At 42.5% G+C, this 24,300-nt stretch overlaps 1 non-coding gene and 2 pseudogenes across 1 annotated transcript; all 3 read right to left on the bottom strand.

Annotated features, from left to right (window-relative positions):
• Positions 1–4,131: 4,131 nt before the first annotated feature.
• On the bottom strand, positions 4,132–4,250 carry LOC139943572 (5S ribosomal RNA). Its single transcript, XR_011786865.1, has one exon. It is a non-coding gene; the product is annotated as a 5S ribosomal RNA (ribosomal RNA).
• A 77-nt stretch (positions 4,251–4,327) lies between these two features.
• Positions 4,328–4,446, bottom strand: LOC139943524 (5S ribosomal RNA; annotated as a pseudogene).
• A 70-nt stretch (positions 4,447–4,516) lies between these two features.
• Positions 4,517–4,634, bottom strand: LOC139943518 (5S ribosomal RNA; annotated as a pseudogene).
• Positions 4,635–24,300: the final 19,666 nt, after the last annotated feature.

Below are 24,300 nucleotides of genomic sequence, written 5' to 3'. Positions count from 1 at the left end.
TGTAGTTGATGTGTGGACACGATTATAACTGGAGTAGAGAAAAACAGTAGTCGCGACTCAAATAATAATTTGTAGTCGCGACTTTAACACTAAGCACACTAGTCGCCCCTGCCTACTTTTGTCTAAAGTAAAGCACAGTTTTTCCTGCGAATGCAAATCAAATTTTTAAGTCACTGTTTTCGCAGTGAAAGTTTCGCAGGAGTTGAGCACAATTAGTCAACTGTAGCAAATTTTTTGATGCGAATTGTGACGTGAAGAACAAATTCTCTGCTAAGCTGTAAAATACGCTTAGCGTAAGCACAGTTCCCTAATTACGTAAGCGCTGCGATTCTTTCCTTTAAAAGCCATTGGCCCAGGACCAAACTACATAATAGCTTTTTAAACACAAAAGCAGCTTAACCATGCCTCATGTTCAAGTTGTGAATCCAGATGTTCTGCTCAATTTCTGCACTTTTTGTAAAGCAGTATTTTGCGTTACGTTCGGTAATTAGACCGTGACAAACAAAAACTTTTTGACAGGAATACAAAAGCAGAGATTTTATTAAGGTGACGTTTCTCTGGTGGTTGAGTGGCTCAGTTTTATAGAGCTGCTTATAATAAACAGGGAAAACATTTTCAATAGCTGTTCCGACTGGATCGGAACAGCTAATAAAAATCTCGACGAAAACAATACCTGTTCCGACGGACGGTCGGAACAGCTATCAATAAAAATAATAAAAATCTCGACGAAAACAATAGCTGTTCCGACTGGATCGGAACAGCTAAAAATAATAAAAATCTCGACGAAAACAATACCTGTTCCGACGGACGGTCAGAACAGCTTATAATAATAAAAACAATAAAAATCTAGACGAAAACAATACCTGTTCCAACGGACGGTCGGAACAGCTAATAATAAAAATAATAAAAATCTCGACGAAAACAAAACCTGTTCCGACGGACGGTCGGAACAGCTAAAAATAATTTAGCTTAACTGCATTGGCTATAGTAAAAATAATACCGGACGGAGTAACTTTTAAGTGTTTCGTTGTTGAAGAAGTTTTCCAAACGACTGTTTTGCAATGTGAAAAACTACTTCTATATAATCATTCCCTACAGAGTTAAAAAGAGTACATTCTATAACATTTTTCTTCGGCCTTTTTGGAGAGCTTATTAATTGAATGATTTGATTTTCTTGACTTCAGCATCTGGGCCAGAAGGTGCGTATATAGTTGAGCAAGGCCTCTGTCCAAACGAAGGCCTCTGTCCAAACGATTAGTATTGTATTCCACAAATTAAATAAATTGCACGTCATACAAGTTTTCCAAAGAATTAGGAAACAATCGTATAGATGACGAGAATCTAATTAACTGTAAGGATGAAAACGATATAAAAAAAAAAAATTACCATAAGATTCAGTCTGTCAATAACATCATTTAAAATACTTTGTTTATTGGAAAATACTTTCTTTCTTTTTGTCCCCAGACTTTACTTTTAATTTCCCTTGCACACTTTGTTGCTCTGTGGTATCACCATCAACAAGGTCATGCTTGTTTGATCTTATTGCGTACGGATAAGAGCGGCCTGGTTACTGTTTTTTTTTTTTAAATTTAAATCACAATAATGGAAAGAAAAAAAACGGCCCCAGAAACAATACGAATTTCACCAGAGGTAAGCAGATATTGTGTATAGAGAAGAAAGTTGTGTAAGATAATATATTTTACTTTTTTTTTTTTAATTTGACAATTTCGTTCAACTTAAGCGTACAACCTTATAATTAGTAAAACAAAAATTTGTCGGTTTAAAACCTGGATTCGAGAGCAATTTTCAGACTATAATGACGATTTTCTCTGTAAATTTGAAAAAATAGCAAAATATTCAAAGATGCAAATAAATGTACGTGAACCTGTTTAATAAATTAAGTTGAAAAATAAAAATCAATTCCCCTTTCCTTTCAATCCTATGATCACTGCACCAAGCAAATCGGCAGAAAATTCCAAAATGGCAACACAAATAAATACTGAAAAAAATATTTTTCCTTGCGACAAACTCTGAAATAATGCTTCAAATTGAAATTGAATCCCTTGCATAAGCAGTACGCGAAATATTTGTAACTGGCGCGATATATATCATTGTTGAAAAATTAGTACGTATAATCAAATGGGGATAACATAAGGAAGTTAATTGGATACAATTTCCATAATAACGTTTCATGAACAAACTGCTTAGATACAAACTACGCTCTGTGTTTTTCAGACCAACTGATTTTCCAATAATCCCCCCTTTTTTTTGTGTGTGTTACGAAATAGTGGAAGAAATCATCACCAATATCAACGACAATTACTGTCTTACAGAAAACAGGTGCATGGAAAAGGTCTTTAAGATGTTACGAGGCATCGTTTGTGAATTCCTTCCTCATGGATGAAACTATGATGAAAAGTTGACCCTGTGCCGGTTAATTTTCTGTCTGAGACATCTTCGTGTTTGTTTGTGTGTCGTTTGATTATAGCTGCGCCTATTTTTTTTCTGATGTTTTAAACAATTAATGTTTCAATTAAAAATACTTAACATAAGTAACAGTTTTTGTTGTGTGGTAATATTATGTTTACTTTGAACACAGACAGAAAACAAAACGCCAAAGATTATTTAAACAAGTTTTTCGTGAAAACACAATCATGTCAGATTTTATCGCGACCCGACAATCTGGTTCTTTAAATTAACAAACGTATTTATTTTTGTAATCTTGATATGTTTGTTTTGGTGTTTGTTGGTTTGTTTGGTTGTTTTTTGTTTGTTTCACCCCTTGTTTGTTTCTTTGCTCGATTGTTGTTTTGAAACGTCGTTGCAACTGATTTGTTTACCTCCATGGTTTTCTTACTTGGTAAAAATCTTCAAAATAATAACGTTTTGTTTCTTGATGTTGTATATTTTATTTGATCGAGCATCATCTGCGGCATATGAGTCTGAAGAATGTTTTATTGGTACGGTTAGGATACGTGTAAGCAAACAAAAATTAAAGATTAATAAGGACAATCTTTAAGGTTTATTGAAATGGCTCAGTCTCCTAGGAGGTGGGCAGATAAATGGATAGATAGGTAAATAGATAGAGGGCGCTCCCATTTGGGTAATTGCATAACTCCCTGACTTAATTAATAGTAACATCATTGCTATCAGCGGGGAGGGCTGAGTGTGGCTTAGTCAGGCACTTCTCATTTGTTCGTGTACCTCAGGCCCAATCCGAACTGGCGGATATGGCTACGGCTACGGCTGTTGCTAAGTGTGTTGCTAAGGGCGTCCAATACCTCAACGCATGATGACACGTAAATCTAGCCATAGCCCTAGCTGTAGCCGCTAATTCGGACACGACCCCCCAAACCTAGCTGTGCGTGTTTGCGACGGATTAAGGACGTCCCTGTGTTTGGATTTAGCCATGGTCACACGTCACACCAAGATCATGTCACACTGGAGCTTATAGCCCTAGTAGTAAGACGTTAGTCCAAACATGGGCTACATGGAGCTATCGTCACACAGGTAACACAACTGCCCATACTGGATAAATACAACACGGATGTATTAAGTGTCAAGTCTAGATTGACAAAAAGTTGTTTCTCTGAAAAAAAAGAGAAGGAAAGTCTACGGCACCCAGTAGTGACTCGGCCTGTCGCTGCTTAACTTTGGTGATCAGACGAGAACCGGTGTTTTCGGCGTAGTATGACTGCAGACACCAACTAGACTTAATGCAGGGGTTTAACTGTCAAGTCTAAAATTACAAAAGTTGTATCCTTGAGGAAAAAAAGGGTAAGTCTACGGCCCCAGTATTCCCAGTAGGTCTCCCATCCAAGCAGTGACTAGGCCTGACGCTGCTTAACTTCGGTGATCAGACGACAATTGGTGTTTTTATCATAGTATGGTTGTAGACACTCGGTAGACTCAATGCAGTGGCTTAAGTGTCAAGTCTAGATTTACAAAAAGTTGTTTCTCTGAAGAAAAAAAGAAGTATGCCTGTAGACACCAACTAGACTTAATGCAGTGGCTTAGGTGTCAAGTCTAGACTGACAAAAAGTTGTAGACACTAACTAGACTTAATGCAGTGGCTTAAGTGTCAAGTCTAGATTTACAAAAAGTTGTTTCTCTGAAGAAAAAAAGAAGGAAAGTCTACGGCACCCAGGATTCCCAGGAGGTCTCCCATCCAAGTACTGACTGGGCCTGACGCTGCTTAATTTCGGTGATCAAACGAGAACCGGTGTTTTCAACGTAGTATGGCTGTAGACACTAACTAGACTTAATGCAGTGGTTTAACTGTCAAGTCTAAAATTACAAAAGTTGTATCCTTGAGGAAAAAAGGGAAAGTCTACGGCACCCAGTATTCCCAAGAGGTCTCCCATCCAAGCACTGACTAGGCCTGACGCTGCTTAACTTCCGTAATCAGACGAGAATCGGTGTTTTCATCGTAGTATGGTTGTAGACACTAACTAAACTCAATGCAGTGGCTTAAGTGTCAAGTCTAGATTTACAAAAAGTTGTTTCTGTGAAAAAAAGTCTACGGCACCCAGTATTCCCAGGAGGTCTCCCATCCAAGTACTGACTCGCCCTGACGCTGCTTATCTTCAATGATCAGACGAGAACCGGTGTTTCAGCGTAGTATGGCTGTAGACACTAACTACACTTGTGGCTTAAGTGTCAAGTCCAGATTTACAAAAAGTTGTTTCTCTGAAGAAAAAAAGAAGGAAAGTCTACGGCACCCAGTATTCCCAGGCGCTCTCCCATGCAAGTACTTATTCTATAACCAATGAGCCAATCATTGAGCCACGTTGAGCACAGCCTTTCCTCAACAGACCAATTTTTGAGCGATGTTGAGCAAGGCCTCTGCTCAACGGACTAATCAGCGACCAAATGTTGAGCCAGTTGACCTTTCTTCAATCGGGTCAATTCGCAACTAAGATGGCAGCCTCCATTGTCGCGTGAGTTCGCTATGCTGTGACAAGAACAACACGAAGAAAATCTGTCGTTTTTTGAGGACATTCAAGCTGAGTAAGTGTATTTTAGGTATTGTATAGCCATCGCCACTTTGTACTGATTTTTATTTATGTCGTACTACTGTTTTAAAGTTCCTCAAGGCAGTGTACTCGGCCCTCTACTCTTCTTAGTGTACATCAATGACCTGCCTGACTGCCTCTCAAGCTCAACAACTACTTGTAGGCTGTTTGCAGAAGATACTGTTGTTTACAGACCCATCTCTTCAATTGGCGATACCATCAGCCTCCAGAAAGATATCGACGCCCTCCAAGACTGGGAAAGGAAGTGGCTGATGCGCTACAATTCAACAAAGTGCCAAGTAGTCAGAGTCACCATCAAGCGGATCATTGTCCCTGCCTCTTACACCATCCATGGGCATACCTTGGAGGCTGTCAACTCCGCTAAATACCTGGGAGTCCACCTTGATCCAAAGCTAAGCTTCAACACCCATGTTGACAACATCTTAAAAAGAGCCACTAGCACCAAGGCTTTCTTCTCCCGCAATCTGAGCCACAGCAGCCAGAAAATCAAAGAAGCTGTCTACACCACCTTTATTCAACCAGCAGTCGAATACGCAGCAACTTCATGGGATCCCCACACGCAATGTAACATCAAGAAGCTAGAGCAAGTCCAACGAAGCTCAGCTCGATTCGTCATGGGAGATTATAGAAGAACGAGCAGTGTTACCTCCATGCTAGATCACCTAGAATGGCCCTCTCTTCAGGAACGTCGCTACCAAAGCCACCTTCAAATGATGTACAAAATAAGTTTCAACTTGGTCGACATCCCTTGGAACACCCTTCTCACACACTCAACCACATCAACAAGAGGCCATGGCTCTCGTTTCACAATCCCACATACCAGCTCTTCAGCCTACGCCAGCTCCTTCTTCCCATGCACCATCCGGGACTGGAACAACCTCCCAGTTGATCCTGCGGCGTACCCGACCCTTGACGCTTTCAAACTGGCGTTAAGGGACCCCCGACTGAAGTAAACCTCATCTCCAGCTTTTTACTCGCACCTGTACATAATTCTATCTGCACCTGACACAAATTCCTGTTGCCCAAGTCAACACATGCGCTCACACGCAGTGCATACATCTTCAACCATTTGAAGGCTGCACTTTACAAGGAAGAAGAAAGACAAAAAAAGCATCAAAGATAGCTGCTCGTTGGGCTGTGAGTGTCGCTATTTTTATGAGATGATCATGATGATTGATAGTATACGTTCATTACGATACGGCGTCAACGCTGTGTACAGTTGCATTTATACCGCTGTTGCATTTATACCGTTGTTGCAAGCATGTCAACCTTGAAGGTTTGTGTATGTAAAGATATGCTAACTTTTTATTATTTTATGCAAATGTTTTAATACTTTTCTCGTGAGTCTCATGAATTTAATATAGAAATTGATAGTGAATTAATCATTAAATTTGGATTGTGTTTTACATAATTTCAGAATATCATACTAATCATGGACCATCGAACATGCAGGAGCAATCTATTAATATAGTAGATGTAACATGTATAAGCTTACTAGTGTCAGACTGAGGTTGAGAGGTATATCCAGTAATCCCTCAGCCATTATGGTCTGTCAGTCATCATCTTCATCACATGCTCTCATTTCTCATCATCACTGCATGACTTCATGTGACGTGTACATTTTGATATGCAAATGTATAATAAACCAACAAACCTAGACTTTGGTGGAATCTCGGCTTTGTCTGAGATTTGACGGTTCGAATCCATCGCTAGCTGGTTTATTAAAAATTTGCGTGCATCATGTACCCGGTAAGATTAGGGGTTTCAGGATCTGCAGAAGATTGGCACCGTACATGTGTAAGTACAAATCAGTAAGAAACATTTGGTACTGGTACGGTAACGGTATCGCATCACAAAGGCTGGAATATACACCCAAGAAGATGCCTAGATTTTACAGGGACAGGGTTTTGCAATTCACAGCCTCATTTTGGAACACTCAGATTTCACAGAAATTATGTACAGATACATGTGAGATAAACATAGAGTTGATTATGACCTTGATCATGATCCAGAATAGTGTTTGATTTGGTTAATTACAGGTCATCATGGAACAGTCTCAGGCCTGTCCCAAGTGTAGTAAAGTATTCAGCAACAACTCCAACTTGGCTCGTCACATGAAAACGCATGATGCAACCTTCATAGAGTCATTGCCGGCTTGTTCGATTTGCCAAAAAACATTGGCACATACCCAATCATTGGAAAGGCATATGCGACAAAATCTGTATCCCAAAATACCAATGTACAAAACTGGACAAGCCCGACTGAAATGTTCTTCAGAAGCTACAGAGTTTGCTATAAAGCAGAAGATGAATGTAGACAAAATCTGGTGGGATACTAAGACCGCAGAAAAAGCTGCCAAGGTCACAGGCGATGATCTATGGAGATCAAACATTGTATTGACTTTCGGGAAATACACAGGTTGCACCTTCAAGTGGGTCATGGAAAACGACATTGGTTGGTCGGTGTGGCTGTTAGAAGCGTACAAGCAGCACGGAGAGACAACACCTCGTCTTAAGTGGCAGAAGGAGTGCCTATTGGAGTACGCCAATGATTTGGTACCTTGACCTTGACTTTGACCAACGTCAGAAGGTAAGGCCATATCCTGTTGAAACGAAATCAGGTGCAAATCCTTGCCATATGACCTTGCTCTGCTCACTAATTTTCACAGTTTCTGAGTTGACTGAGTGAGTAGTTTTAAATTTTGATTTGTTATATTTTCCCCTCATGTTTTCAATTGTAGGAAAGGGAACAGAGAGAAGAGCGAGCACGTCTAAGAAGTATCACCAACACCAACCCTGATCCTGATTATTTTAAAGATGAAGAACCTTTGGCCGCTGCAGGTAATTTTATATCATCAGATAAGAAAAGAGTTCTTGATTAATTAATCTTGATATTATTCAAGTCAATGCAGTGAAAGATATGACCATGGATTCAAACCTATATACTGAAGAAAGGGTGTTTTTCTGACATCGGACGGAGTATTCTAACATGTTAGATGAAGATTTAGATTATCTTAGCAATTGACAAAGAAGAAACCATTGTTTGGTAGTCAACACAACGGTGCAAGTTGTTTCATGTATGATACCTGACTGACATTGCAACTGGAGCAAAAAGGTGGGTTTGGTTTTTTTTTATAATTATTGTGACTTGGTATTTTTATCAGTGTGTTGGTGCTCTTGATTACTTTTCAGAGAGTACACTTCCTTGAGTCCGAGGTTCCTGTGGTTACCCAGATAATTACCGTCGGTAAACTACTTCCTTCAGAAGATGCATCTTCATCAACAGAACAGGACGACCGGCCAACGCCATCATCACAGTCACGATTGGATGACTCCGCAGTGCTAGAAGGATGGCAGTTACTATGGGACCAAGGCATGTACGCACCAAATGTCTGTTGGCTCAAGTCCGATGGCCCTTATGGAATCTTTGAAGCTGCAAGACGATACACAACTGCCAAGGGAACTACCATGACCAGACAGCTCTTCAAGAAGAGGATGGAATTCAACCCTCCACCACTAACAACCACAAAACGGGGATCGCTGCCTACAATGCTGTCCTTCTTCACCACGCCTGTCTTGTTTTGGAGGCCTGTTGGTGTTTTGGATGTCAAAAAAAAGTGCCCCAATGCCAGATGCCCTGCACCGCCTAATACATTTTTGACTAAGAGTGGCTATGGAAATGTTGCTAGGCAGGTGTGTGGTATGAGATACAACTACACGTTACTGACTGAACGCTTGAAATGCAACGAATGTATGCTGGCTCGCCGGCAAGATGCTAGTAATGACGAGCAGCCACTTCAGTATGTATGGCATGCATACAGCCCTAACATTCTCATGAAGTTAGCTCCGGCTATCGAAAGCTTGTTTCCAGCTGTTGTCTGTGGGAAGCGTGCCATTGACAAGAGTGTTGTTACTCTTCTTCAGGACAGGCTGAATGCAGTCTCAATGACGAAGGTTCAACGGATGACACAAAATGGTCATGATGAGTGGTACGCTGAGAGACGTGACCTGTATCAGACACTCCTGTACCAAGCTCACACTGCAAGCAGTTCTTCTTCACAGCGAGGAATACTTCCCTACACTGGCATCACCTACACTCCTCCTATCAGACCAAGCCCTCTACCTTCACCTCGTGTCATTCGTCGAGCGCACCTGATGTTAGAGATGGAGAAGATGCACGTGTACAGAGCGTCAATCCTCAGCATGACTGGAGAGATTCTATGCATCGATGGAACCAGACAGGTATATATATACTAACAAGATGTGGCTAGGTTTTGTGACGCTGCTAAAAAAAAGCTGAATAATAACTTCAATCAAAGACTGGAGATACAGGCAAGGGAGTCATAATATTAACCCCCATGCCTTAAAGTACAGAACTTCAGAGTCACTTTTAGAGTAAAAGTGGAGTTACTTTGTGGGAGCCAAAGTTATATGTTGCCAAGTCTAGGAATGGTCTACATCTGATGAGCATTTGTTGACATGAACTTGTCTTTGTTTTTTCATACAGCAGGGCACTCTACACTTACACTAAATTAAGAGTGAGTGTATTTTTTTTAAATGTTTTGATTTACATGTAAATTTCCAGATCCTGAAGAAAATATACGGGGCTGGGAGAGGCACCATGCAGTATGTGACCAGCGTCCTGAATGAATGGGGCCAGTTCCTGACTACAGTGGTGGTGGCAGACGAATCAAAAGGTTGCTATGAGCGCATGGCCCGTGGGTTAGTCAGCCGATTTAAGCGTGCCAATGCACCTTCTCCCAAGATCATTTATGCAGACAACAACTGTTGTAGGTGAGTTGACTTCTTATATGTACTTCTTATTTACAGCATGTTCAAATTTTAACCATCAAAGCATTGCAGTTAATATGAAAGCACGCAGTTTCATATGCAGATCAGCATTTGTAAGCCATTTTATAAAAGTTAGAATTCAACTTTGAAATCAAATTGGATTGTACTTGGGCGTGTACAATGACAACCGCGAATCAATGTGAATGTCATTGTGATCTTTCTTTTCAAACATAACAAGGCACCATTGACTATGAGAGGACAAAATGTCTAACTATTGTAGCGAAATATAGGGCGCCCTCTTTCCGTAAATTATATCCCATATTAGATACTTGAGTGGTAACCGGACGTCTTCCACTGTTGAAGACGCGGGCGTGTAGAATGTCCACTGTCAGGGCCGCACGGGGTATATAAGCACGAGTCGGTGACGGCAACGTGGTCTTGCTTGTCTTGTTCGCGTGGTGTTAGCACCATTGTTCTAGCGTGCCGACGCATCTGCCTTCTGAGATCCCTACGGGCGTACAGTTCCCGTAAGTGTTTATTATTTCATACTCCTCCCGTGCTCAAGGTTTATTCTTGCCAGTAATTCCGTTATTAACCAATAAACAACCAAAGCTGTTGCATTAAAGGGGGGATACAGAATTGGTAAGAAAAAACCTCGTTAAAAATTCCTAAGATCACAGATTTACATAACACACGGTTTAATGATGATGATAGTAGAAAACATCCCTTGAAATATTTTCGTCCGAAATTCCATATTTGATGAGAAAGAAAGAAAAGTAATTTAACGATCGGACTTTATCGCTCCGGTAGCGTTTTATTCATTTTTTTGAATCAATTTCGTAGATACTGCCCTCACACGACAAATATAAGCTATTTTTTCACTCAATTGGGCACACGTAAATAATTCGCAATCGGTCGGTTTCTATGGTTCGCAGTAAACGTCGTTCTGAATGATGATCGATCTCGCCGCGGCTATAACACTTTAAAAACTTTTTCGAGCGCGCCAAATTAACCCACCGTTGCATACGAGGTTGTGTTGTGTACATACACGTAGTCTGGCTCCCACACCCCAAATCTCTGACTTATGTTTACATTAAAAGAGGTCAAGGAATATGTGGTCAGGGAACTAGACAAACTTAAACTCGTGCACCCCATCCAGTACACACACGCACGGCCCATTGAATACTTTTGGTGCACACTCCATCCACACTCGGCGCGCTGGGGGGGGGGGACTACCGATGCGATCAACCAATATTTGTCAGCAACAATGGATGATCGTACCAAAAAACAAAAAAAAAAGATCAAAAGCAAAATAATTATAACAAAGACCATAAAAAGCCGCTATCTCTGCTAAACACATCGATGAAGCTTCCAGTTTCCGTTATGCAGAGATGGCGTCGAATATCAGTAGAAATGAAAATGTCGTGTGCTAGTACTTAGTAGGTTGGCCACGTTTTTACTGGATAAACACGTCGTCAGCCAACAACATGCACCATCGAGGAGAAGAAGCAGCACCGCCAGTTCCAGCCCTATGACGTGAGTATTTTGTATTTTAGAATCCAACAAACCTTTCACATCATCCACATCATATCGAGAAAAAAAGAAAAGATTCATTAAGAAAATCTTCACCGTCAATACTCACTAGCACTCTGAAACCCCTGTGAATTCATGATTTTATTTTTATTTCCCTTTTTTATTTATTATAATGTTATAATTTAAGGGAACCTTGAAAAACAAAATCTAGACAATAAGACTGGCCTCTGTATCGAATGTGTTCAGTCACTCACTGACAATATTAATTAAAGCTATCTTATTTATTTCCACATCTAGAGGCCTACCAATGGCTGTTTCAAGTTCAACACCTGTGGAGACAAAATCACTAGAGACTATCATGACAGTGACTCCATTTCCTCTGGATTGTAAGTTAATTTTACTTCTATGTTTTCGCATTGCAAATAATAAAGTTAATCTTTTCAAATCTCCTTCAAAGACACTTGACACTGGTAATTGTCAAATACCAGTCTTCTCATTTGGTGTTTCTCAACATACAACAAACCTGTGAAAAGTTTAGCTCAATTTGTCGTCGAAATTGCAAAATAATAATGAAGGAAAAAACACCCTTGTCAGACAAAGTTGAGTGCATTCGGACGTCAGATGATTGATTTCGAGACCTCTAAATCAAATTCTTAGGTTTCCAAATCAAATTCGGGGAAAATTACCACTTTCTGGAAAAATACGTCACTTTAGAGTACATTTCATGACATTTTTGTAATCTTAATTTTTTCAAATTTAGCATCAGTGTCAACTACAAGGTTGATGGGCAGTTTATTTACCCCCAGGAATTTGAGGGTGATATAACCCTACAAGATGACGAATTGGTGAAGCCAGTGATGTCATGTAAAATAGGGTCAGTTTTTTGTCTTGTTTTTTAAACTAAAGTACCGGTATGCAATTACTTTTGTTGTACATACACAGCTGGCATTATTCTATACACAGCTGACATTATTCCATGTATTTTTTAGAAAAAGCTGTGAAGGACTTCAAGTGGTTGCACATGCTGAACAAGTCCACGGAATAGCCGACGAGGATGAGGAAGAAGCTGCACAACTTGAAGATGAGGTTGCCTTCACATGGTCGGGTCTACACTGGATCATTTTAGATCTCACAATGTTTTATACTATGAACCTCTCCCCATTACTCGTTACCAAGTAAGGTTTTATGATAATAAATATTTTGAGTAATTACCAATAGTGTCCACTGCCTTTAAAGTGCAGTATTGATTGAAAGTTGCTAAATGTACATACTGGATGTAAAGAAAGGCAATGCCCATAAGTATTTCTGCAACAAATACATTCCTCATCTGTTGGCATTGGTCGGCAATGTGTACAAGTACGTACACCACTCTAGAACTTGAGCAGGCCGAGGTTGGGCTGGCTGCTCTGGTTGCTCATGCAAAATGTCGAAGATGAGACCTAGGCTTCTCTCTGCAGCTTGCAGCAGCAACTGCCGAACTCCTTCGGTTGACATATATTTGCAATGCCCTCCTGCGTAATTAGAAATTGGCAATGTTTAATTATTTTGATTTGAATTATTTTGAATCTGTGCAGGTTTATGAGCTGTATACATGCAGTTCGTGCTGTAGGGTTGTCACTACCTACAGCATCCATCTATGTACACCTGTGTACATGAGTCCCAGTATGTTGAATAAACACAGTCTTGGATGTGGTTGGTTTGCAAGTAAAAGGGGTCCAAAGTCTGCAAGTCTACAAAATCATAAGTTTCAATAGAAATATACAATGTACATGTGGGTTTGTTTTACCTTCAAAACAAACTTGTGCATTTCAATTATCTGCGCTAGTTGTGTACCCACATTTCTTGCTAGCAGTCATGGCTGATGTGTTTAACATTGGTATTTAATTATTTATTTGACAGATTTGACAATTGAATTGATTGTAATCAAGTCCAACAAGAGCTTGGATTTTGTTGTTCTTAGGTGTGAACATTAATTAATGTAACTCTACAGTTTGATTGTCGAGGGATTTATCAACCATGGTAGAGCCAGAACGAAAGTTATGATTGGGTGGGTGGGGGGGGGGGGTGAATCCCAGAATTCTAGTAGTGAATTTGTTCTGTTTACATGTTTTTTTTATCATAGGCCTCTCTGTGTAGTAAATAATTGACGAGGAATTTAAAATGTCAATAAAAAGTTGCCCAACTTATGTACCACTACTAGTGAATTAATTTTAAATTGATGTTTACCCTTAATCTTTGCTGCCTCTGTTCACGAAGAACAGTGACGGCCTGGGCTTGTGGCAGAGGTTGCAGTGCCGCAACCCTTCTGCCTCTAGTGCCCCTGGCTGCCCTTCCTCTCCCCCCTCTTGATGATGCCTCTCACCTTGTGCTGCCTTGTCCCCTTACTGTGCCTAAGCTTGTCCCCTTGCTCTTCTGCATTGCCCCTTCCCCTGCCTTGCCCCCTTCCCCTGCCTTGCTCACTTCTTCTGCCCTCCCTTCCTCTGGTTGTTTGTAGGTTAAAGACATGATATGACTTTTTATATTCAATGATTAAAAAGAAAATAATTCAGTTCAGTCTGAAAGTTTACTATCTGTTTATAAATAATTTAATAAAAGTATGTATCATCAAAAGTATCTACAGAGAAATAGTTTTGCGTATAAATAGCTTGAGATGATGTGAAGGCTTACTAATATGCGACTGCAACAATTACAAAGCTGGACCTCAAACATAAATTTTTCGATTTCTTTTTGGTTGAGAGGTTTATTGGATCAGTGTAGAAAAGCACAAGGTTAAAATGAATAACGGTCACTTCAAACATGCACACACGCACGCACTTCACAAATAACGCGCACACATGAGCCCATCATGACTAGTGATATAGTATAATAACTTATTTTTGGCAAATTAGTTATTTTGTCTTCTGAAATCTGAGTTTTTTTCTAGCCAGACTACACTCTATAGGGCCATTGTATCCTTGGATTTTTCATATTCATGGTGCTTGAGTAAGCATGGATAGATGTGTACGAATTGCATCTCGTTCTTCCTAAAGTCGGAAACTTAGATTTCACATAAACACAACACTGGGTTGGGGGAGAGGGCTATTTATGTCATCGATTCCTTACTTGACTTTGTCCTTCCAATTCAGGTGACCACACTTCTTCATCGGCATGAACCACTTGTGAAGAATTCGAACTCATTTTAGTTTGTAGGCTACTACACGAGATACAGCTAGGACGACTGTTTTGTGCAATAATATACAACATTCATTCACAGGCGCGTGTACTGTGATGTGTAGCTGCGTTTGTTGCTAACTAAAAAAAAATATCTTCTGTAAACTAATGCTATATATATACTACCCTCCATTCTTTATTCGAGGAAATTTATATTATAATGGAACCAACCCCCTGTTATGCACTTACTACTAGAAACACACATTCTACCTCTACTCAAGACCCATGGTTGAGAAAGCCGATATGGATTAATAAAAATAAGTGTGTAAATACAAAAAATTACAAAGAAATAAATGAATCACGTGAGCCTACACGATAAGGATAAAACTGCCATTGCCACTGTCAAAAGACATTGTTGAGGCAATATATAGGCTATGTACAGTATACCAAGTTATAGAACCACTTGTCGTAACCCCCCTTTCAACCTTGATTTTGGCCCAAAGTTTTTTCCCTGTTTTTGTTGCTCGAAACAGAACAATTAGCCAAGACAAAGAGACAGATTTTTTAGAATGGCAATAGTTTCCGTGTGGAGGGATGCGTCCGGGCTCGCCGGCTGCCACAATGCCGCCCGACGGCTGTGTAGTCGCGGCCCGCCCGGGTTGCTTTGCGCCCGTCATATTGTGTGATGATCCCAGTATTATTTGTTGTCGTTGTTTACGTTTTAACATAATCCATGTACTTTACCTTCTAAAATACAATGTAGGTATAGCTCCACGGACACGATTAAATTTCATTTCATTTGTAATTGAGGAGCTCATACATAGAGCTCATGAGTGATGGCACTGTAGGTCCGTAACTCCCTCCGACGAGAGGGTAGTTTTGGGCCAGTTACATAAAATAAAGCAGCTATTAGGTCTATTATATCATGGATCAGTACCTCAATGATTATTTGGTCAATCGTGGAAGAAGATTCTAAAATGGTAAGGTTTACTCCTTGCTCATATTGAACTAAAGGCCTGACTGACTGGTTGCTCCATTTTTAATTTTTTTTTTATTATCTTACTGTGAGTGATTCCTCTTGTTTTATCTTATTAGACACGACACAAATGTATGAAAATAAACTTCATAATTATCATTTTGTTATAAATTATCTAACAGGTTTTTCTCCATGTTCATCGACAGCACTTTTTCATTTACGTTACAAGGATAATTATTAATACAATTGTTTATGATGGAGTGTCCCCCCCCCCCGGCCGTGAGCACCATCAACCCTGTTCAAGTTGAAGTAGTAAAAGAGTATGCTGATGCTGTGTATGTATCAAAGATATAGAGCTCTATGATGTTAACCACACATACATGATTGTACACGCACACACCGCGCGTGTGACGGAGGGCCTCATTATTAATGCAGATGAACCTTCGGTGACCTTTCAGTACACAACCGCAAACGGCCAACTCGCAAAACCCTGAGTACGAATGAGTATTTCAACGGCTGTCCGTGCTGAAACGCATGAGGGCGACATTCAAAAATCTTTCCATGGAAATTTGCAAGCCTGGACCGTGCATGGATATTCGAATGATTTAGCGGCAAAAGTGTAATCGGTTTTTCACTATTTTCTCGGGACCCAGATGGCCGATCGATCTAAAACTTCTACAGGTTTGTCAGTTTATGTATATGATGAGTAACATAAAGTGCTTACACTGCCAGCAACTATGTTATTGGTAAAACCAATTCTGTAACGTTCCTTTAACGTGAAATCACCAGACTAGGAGTAATTATACCTATGTAGGCGTCATCCTATTTTTAAGGTTCTGGTAGGGAATAAAAGAAGTGAAAGGTACAACTCTTGTGTTTTCTAACAATTATTTAACTGAGTCAACCCCGTCATCAGTCCCGCTGAGTGTGAGGAGGTGTCTTAGGCGTGTAGGTTAGAGAGGAGCTTAGAGCGCTTGGTGGTAGACTGCCCCAAAACGGACCTGCCCCTCAAGTTGAGTCGACTGAAGGCAAGCCGGGTGTGCCGTCGAGAGAGAGACCGCCACAAAGGTGTCAGAAGTGGGATAGGTGCTGAAGCGAATCTTAGAACCTACGTTATACACTTATCGCCACCTAAATAGGAGAGAGCACCTGTAAAGGCGGGATGGCGAAAAATCTACTGATAAACCTCGATGAAGAGCTGGTAAATTCAGTGTTGGACAGACAAAGTATTGAGGACTTCACAGTGAACGAAAGATGTAGGCTGCTTGAGACGGAGTTACGGATGATCAAGCTGCATCTTCAGGCGAGTGACATGAAGAATGATTCAGGCTACGGTGATTCTTTAGGACAGCCGCCACTGAAGGCGTCGATGAGCACTGGGGAGGGAAATTCGGGTATGCAGTTACTGACACCTACTTCAGTGCAACAGGGGCAAACAACGCCAAAACCACGGGCCAGATTTCAAAGTACACCAGCACCTACTACGGTTCCAGGTACTGCAACGGAGAATGATATGTCGCTGACCGGAACTACATTGGGAAACAGTCTGAAGGAGGACGCCCGTCCTGCAGGACTGACGGGCTTAAGCAGTTTGATATCTACCTGTGTTAGCGATGCTGGGGATTACAAGGAGCCTCAACAAAAGAAAGATGACGCCTGTTCAGGCAGAAAGCCCTCGTCTAGGGGAACTACCAAAGATGAACAAGCAAGACCGGAAGTGGTGCTACCTTACGGCGACGAAACATCACTCCCGACCGATAAAACGGGAAGACTTCATTGAGAGATTATTTACAGCATTTCCAGGCGTGCAAGTCGGTGAATGAGTGGACGAAGGGCCAGGCTAAGGTGTTTCTAGCGGCGAGTCTACAGGGCGTTGCACTAAAGGTGCTTGGGAGTGGCACCTGTAATGGAGGTAAACAGACATACACCGAGTTGGTGGGCAGTTTTGAGAAGAGGTTTGGACCAGGGCGCCTAGCTGAAAATCATTTGATGGAGTTGCGCCACATACGACAAGGCCCCAGAGAGACCCTTCAAGAAATAGGCCAATCTATTAAGGAGCTTTCGGCCCTGGCTGACCCAGAGCTGACGGATGAGGGCCGTGATCGTCTAGCGACGGGGCATTTCTCGGACGCAATTGAGAGTCAGGCAATTAGAGAAGGTATTTTTCGCACTAACCCTTCTACGCTAGAAGAAGCAGTGAGGGCTGCACTAGCAACAGAAAACTTCCACAAAATAGAAGAAAATCGAGAGGGTAGGAAACTGAAGTTCGCCAGGGTACTGGAGGAAAATCCTGATGCCGTTTTTAAGGAAATGAGTGAGAAATTCCGTCGGATGGAGAAGAACATGCTTAAGACACAGGAAGAAATGAAGGCTCAGATGGAGATGCACGCCTGCCAGCGATAGGCCCAATAGAGCAGACGTGGACAGAAAAGGAGATTTTTATTTGTTATAGGTGCCATGGGAAGGGGCACTCTGCCAGGAACTGCGGTTGCCCAGCCGTCCCAAAGCGAAGTATCAGGGAAACGACCAACAGCCTACCCAGGGGTCCGAGGGGAGGCTGGATGTACACCAGGGCCAACAGGTGAAAAAAGATGTGGAGGAGAGAAATTAGAGACTGCAGGCACCGATGGTCTATGTATGTCTCCGAGGACGGCAGGGGTTAATAGCGGCCTGTACGTCCCAGGTATAGTGAGGGGAGAGAAGGTGAATCTTCTGGTTGATACAGGCGCCACAGACACAGTTCTGTCGTCCACATTCCACAATGAAATTCTGTCAGAGAAAAGGCCGAAATTGAGGACCGTAGGTTCCAGAGTGCGAACGGCCGATGGTAGCCTTTTGCAGACCATTGGGAGCGCCTTGGTTAAAGTACAAGTTGGGCGAACTGCTCTCTTATTGGACGTAATGTTTGGCAAAGTGAGGTGCACGGACACCAACGGCTACAAGTTTTGTGCTAGAGTGATTGTAGAGAAAACGACTATTATACCACCTGGACATGAGGCTATTGTGCCTGGGCAGGTAGCCGGGAAGGTGAGGGTGACTGGCCTGGGCATCTTGGAACCAGCGGAGAGAGCAGAAATTGCTGACAAGGGCATGGTGATGGCACGATCATTGGTGACCGCTACTGACCAGGTACTGCCTGTTAGGGTGCTAAATCCCGGAAGGGGGCAGTGCGTGCTAAAGAGAGGAACAATGGCAGGGTTTCTCACGTCAGTAGGCGAGGATGAGGTTGAAGAAAGACAATTAGGATCGCCCGAAGTCGGTGACAGCAATAACATCCCAGAGCACCTAAAAGACCTTTTCTGGAGAAGCAAGGAAGGAGTAGGCGCCGAGTATCACGCCAGGATAGCTAAATTGCTTCTGAGTTATCAGGATGTATTTTCAAAGGGGGATATAGACATCCGACGAACTGGTCTTGTTCATCACAACATAGAGGCAGGCGATGCTCGACCTATACGGGAGGGCCCAAGACGTTATCCTACCCAGGAGCAACAGGAAATTAGCGCTCAAGTACAGACAATGCTTCAAGGTGGCCTCATTGAGCATAATGTAGTCCTGGTGAAAAAGAAAGACGGCACCAAAAGGTTCTGCGTTGACTACCGCCCCTTAACAGTGTAACCATCAAGGACGCCTACCCAATCCCGAAAATAGACGATTCGCTAGACACCTTGTCAGGTTCGAAGTGGTTTTCCAATTTGGACCTGGCATCGGGCTATTGGCAGGTGGAGTTGGATGAAGAAGCGAAGAGAAAGTCAACTTTCGTGGTGCGTGGAGGACTATTTTCATGGCGTGTAATGCCTTTCGGGCTTTGCAACGCCCCTTCAACATTCGAGAGGTTGATGGAGAGAGTTCACGCTGGACTTCGTTGAGAAACACTACTTGTATATCTCGATGATGTTATTGTCTTTGCTAAATCGCTAGAGGAAAACTCGCCCGCCTAGAGACGGTGTTTCAGCGCCTTAGAGGAGCGGAACTGAAGCTTAAGCCAAAGAAGTGCGAGCTGTTGAAGAAGAGTGTCCTGTATTTGGGGCATATAGTGTCTGGTGATGGGATAACAACAGATCCGGCAAAGATTACTGCGGTGAGGGACTGGCATGCGCCTAAAACCGTGAAAGAAGTCCAAAGTGTCCTAGGCTTAGCGTCGTATTATAGACGTTTTATCAAAGGTTTTGCAGATGTGGCCCGCCCTTTACATATGGAACGAGGTGACAGAGAAATCATTTCGAGAACTGAAGATGTGCCTTCAAGAAGCGCCTACTCTGGCGTATCCAAACCCAATGGAGATTATATACTCGACACTGATGCGAGTGGTGTAGGCATAGGTGCCGTGCTCTCCCAAGTATTGAAAGAACTGGAAAGGGTGGTCGCCTATGCTAGTAGGGCTTTGAGTAAATCGGAGCGTAATTACTGCGTGACCCGGCGAGAGCTTCTAGCAGTGGTCGCGTTCCTGAAGAAGTTTAGGCAGTATGTATTGGGATACAAAGCTCCCTTTTGCAACTTTCGCCTACCGATCAATGCCTCAAGAGTCCACAGGCGAATCACCCAATATGCTGATGCTAGGCGGCGAAGTTAAGCTGCCAATTGATTTGACAACTGAACTACCTACGGAGGAGAATGAAGAAATCACAACTGACTATGTGGTGAGGCTAAGGGAGAACATCCAGTAAACAAAGCGCTAGGCGCCAGAAGAGAAACTACGACAGGCGTGTAGTTGAGGGAAGACTTTCTATGGGGCAGTTCGTCTGGCTGCATAATCCAGCGAAAACTAAAGGACTGTCACCTAAGCTACAGCGTAAATGGGAGGGACCGTACCTGATTTTTGACAAATTGTCTGAAGTAGTATTCCGAATCCAGAGTAAGCCACGGATGAAAGTGATCCATTACGATCGTCTGAAACCCTACGAGGGCGAGGCCTTAGAGTCATGGATTGTACCCGAAGAACCGGAACTTGAGATTGTTCTGCCTATGAGTAAAGTGAGGTCTGAGGAGGAGAAAAGAGACGTTAGAAATCCAAGTGTAGGCGTTGGAAAAGTTACACTATCTCAGTCGACTGCCTCTGCATGACAGGAAGATGTAACAACCCTGAATGAAGTGGAGAGACCTGCTCCTATACAGGAGTCTTCGGCAACAGAAGATTTGCCAGAAGTTGCAGAACAGCAGGCCGATGTACAGACAACGCACCCAACAAGGCGAAACCCAGGAAGCTGGAGGAGAAACCTGCAGTGTTTCATGAAGTAGGGGATAGTCATAAGAAGGGGTAGTTAGGCCTACCAACCAGTATAGGCATAGGAGTTTATAGCAGTAGGAGTGGCGAGTAAAAGTAGCAGTGAAGTAACTCGTGGCTATTTTGTGTTGTTTCTCTTCCAGGCAGAGAAATGGGGAGAAACAAGGAAAAGGCGGGATTGGAGCACAAGGAAGAGAAGGTGGAGTGCCCTAAATGTCAGATGAAGATGCTCAAGAAGTGCCTGGACCGCCATGTGAAGGGAGAGCACAGTCCAAGACTCCGCTACTGGTGCCTGCGGTGTCCCAGCAGATACGGCCGAAATGACAACCTTTGGGCACATTACAGAGAACGCCATCCAGATAAAATGGGGGAGATGGAGCGAATTAAAGGCGAGACCTATGAAGAGCGGGACCAGAAAGGACGCAGTAGTGGTACCCGTAGAGAACAACCCAGGTCACCTAGGTCCCCGGAGAGAAGTAGCAAGAGAAGAGAAACTCCACCTAAGAAGGCCCGTCCATTAAGAAGCCAACGAAGGAGGATGTGCAGAGTACAGAATCGAAGAAACGTGGGCTGAATACTGCCGAGGGTGAGCAAGCCAAGAAAGAAAGGGTGAAGAAACCTCAACCGTGTACATTATCCCGAGCGCCTGATCTACCATTGGATTTGTCATCTGCTGGGAAAAAGGCACCTAGACAGGTGGTGACTGATCCGACCCCCTGCACGCAAGAGATGCCGGAGGATTTGTCTGTGAATGACGCACTGATCGTGGACGCACCAGAAGTTGCAGTAGAGGAGGAGGTACCTACGACAGTAGAGGAAGTCCGGAATTGGCCGTTCTACATCTGCCTCCTACACCTATGGTATGGGACGAGGAGAGCCTACCACCGACAGACAAGGCACCTAGACAGGTGGTCACTGGGAAAGCATTGGGTATGCTGAAGATGCTCCGGGGCAGTAAAGGGGATCCTGTAGAGTCAAAGGGAAACAGCAAGTCGTCACCAGGAGAGAAGTCAATCCCGGCCTGGGCACAAACCATGCTCCCGGAGAAGCTGTTACCTGGACAGGCGGTTCGGGTGAGGGAGATATGAGAGACATACCTTTATGGGGAGGAAGGCAAGACCATCTGTGGTGAGGTGAAGCGTGATTAAGAGATGGTGTTCTTGCGACCGATACCCGTGGAAAAATCAGAGGGGTCTGGGGTAGTACCAGAGGTGAGTCGCATTCGTCACCTAGTTCGAGGTCCAAACAATGAAGTGGTAACGGCCGGTCAACCCCCATTTCAGGAGCAACTGGAGAAAGTTATGCTGGGGAGGATCAGCAAGGTAACAGAGACAGCCTCCAGGTGCGTATACAAGGACGGAGTGAAACTGACGAAGGACAAGACAAGGCGTACCTTTGATGTCAACTTTCTGATGGGAGTGGCTGGTGAACCTGCCGGGAGAAGAGGAGCCTTAGGAGTCCGTTACTCGTTAACTTAAAGTTAATTGTTTTTCCAAAGTGTTCTATGCCCATTTTGAGTAAAAGGTTATTTGTTGCTTTAACCAAAGTTTTCATTGTTGCACTAAAGTTAATGTTACGCCTATTAGATGAAGTAAGAGGAAGTGATGTAAAGTTGAGGATGACGCCTAGTTAAAGATTGTATAAAAGAGTTTTATACTAGAGTTTGTATTTTGCCTTTATAGGTTGTCAGATTAAAGGTCAGGGACTGACCAATCTTGGAGCGTGGCTATGTAGCGAAACATACGGCGCCCTCTTTCCGTAAACTGTATCCCATATTAGATACTTGAGTGGTAACAGGACTTCTTCCACTGTTGAAGACGCGGGCGTGTAGAACGTCCACTGTCCGGGCCGCACGGGGTATATAAGCACGAGTCAGTGACGCCAACGTGGTCTTGCTTGTCTTGTTTGCGTGGTGTTAGCACCATTGTTCTATCGTGCCGACGCATCTGCCTTCTGAGATCCCTACAGGCGTACAGTTCCCGTAAGTGGTTATTATTTCATACTCCTCCCGTGCTCAAGGTTTATTCTTGCCAGTAATTCAGTTATTTACCAATAAACAATCTAAGCTGTTGCATTAACGTGAAATCACCAGACTACGAGTAATTATACCTATGTAGGCGTCATCCTATTTTGAAGGTTCTGGTAGGGAATAAAAGAAGTGAAAGGTACAACTCATGTGTTTTCTAACAATTATTTAACTGAGTCAACCCCGTCATCGGTCCCGCTGGGTGTGAGGAGGTGTCTTAGGTGTGTAGGTTAGGGAGGAGCTTAGAGCGCCTGGTGGTAGACTGCCCCAAAACGGACCTGCCCCTCAAGTTGTATTCAACTACCGCTCGTTGAGTCGACTGAAGGCAAGCTGGGTGTGCCGTCGAGAGAGAGACCGCCACAATATCTTAGAAAGTCTTTCATCAAGCTCAATTACACTTGTAGTAATTACAAATACAAAATATATCTCTTTTATTCTAGTGCCAGTGGGTCAGCATGGCTGGAGTCCCTCTTTACTGACTGCATGGGCAGAGGAAGGAATGGTGGTAAGGCTGGACATATGACACTGGCTTCACAGATGGGACAGTTATGATAAAACAGAGTCATGCAAAATACGGCATCTTCATTAGTGCTCTTGCTGGTGCCATACTCGCTTACAACAAGGAAGACATCATGAAGCTGGTGAAAGCTATCCGCAAGGGTGAGGAGGAGCTGTACTCCAAGTACACTGATAAGAAGATGAATTTAGATGATGTCCTTCATCAAGCATCATCAGTGGAAGTGCTAGGTCCGTCGAGTAACACGTGGTGTGCAGGTCAGCAGATTTTCAGGTTTAATATTGCATAAAAAGCTCTGTATAAATTTACAGATATCTAAGCATGGGCTACCTACCAATTGTTGGGCTCATTTAGGTGTCAACCTCATATTTTGAACTATAGCATATGAAAGTTGCAGCATAAAATAAAGCTTGTCTCATGTATATGCCATGAAATGAGAATTGTTGATTTTTTGTAAAACCTTTGTTATGTAAAATTATTGAATATTCCTGGAAATGTAATTTCTTTGAAATGAAAGAATAAAGACCCATATACATGCAGGTTACCTTTCTGTGCAACAGGTTTAACTGATATCTTTGCTTTAAGAACCAATAATGCAGTACTTGAAGAGAGAATAATATTCATTTCTATTCATTTTATTTTGCAGGAGAGTGCAAGTGCAATTGAGGTCATCCTACGAGAGTTCAAGGGCCCAGCTGGTCTTGACATTGATGGCATTCCTCTGTTCAAATCCCATGAGGCAGTTGACAGCCACTGGATTACTGCTAGCAAACATCTTAACTGCATGCAGGTGAGTTTGCAAGGAATTCTGATTTTTTTTCTTCAATAAAAAACAAATAAATAACGCTTAAGATATACACATGGGCATACATCCCATTACAACTGCAGGCTGCAGCGGACGGAAGGTCTGCCACAACATAAGGATAGATTCTGTGCTTTGTCATTACTGGAAAAACAACAAGGAAGTCAAGTTTTTTTTTAGGTATGTTAGTCCAGAGATAGAAGTATTTGAAGCATATATAAAGCATAAGAAATGGATATGTTTATGTTT

The sequence above is a fragment of the Asterias amurensis genome, chromosome 10, assembly GCF_032118995.1.
Source record: "Asterias amurensis chromosome 10, ASM3211899v1".
NCBI lineage: Eukaryota > Metazoa > Echinodermata > Asteroidea > Forcipulatida > Asteriidae > Asterias > Asterias amurensis.
The sequence above is the reverse complement of the archived record's forward strand: the minus strand, read 5'-3'. Positions and strand labels throughout refer to the sequence as shown.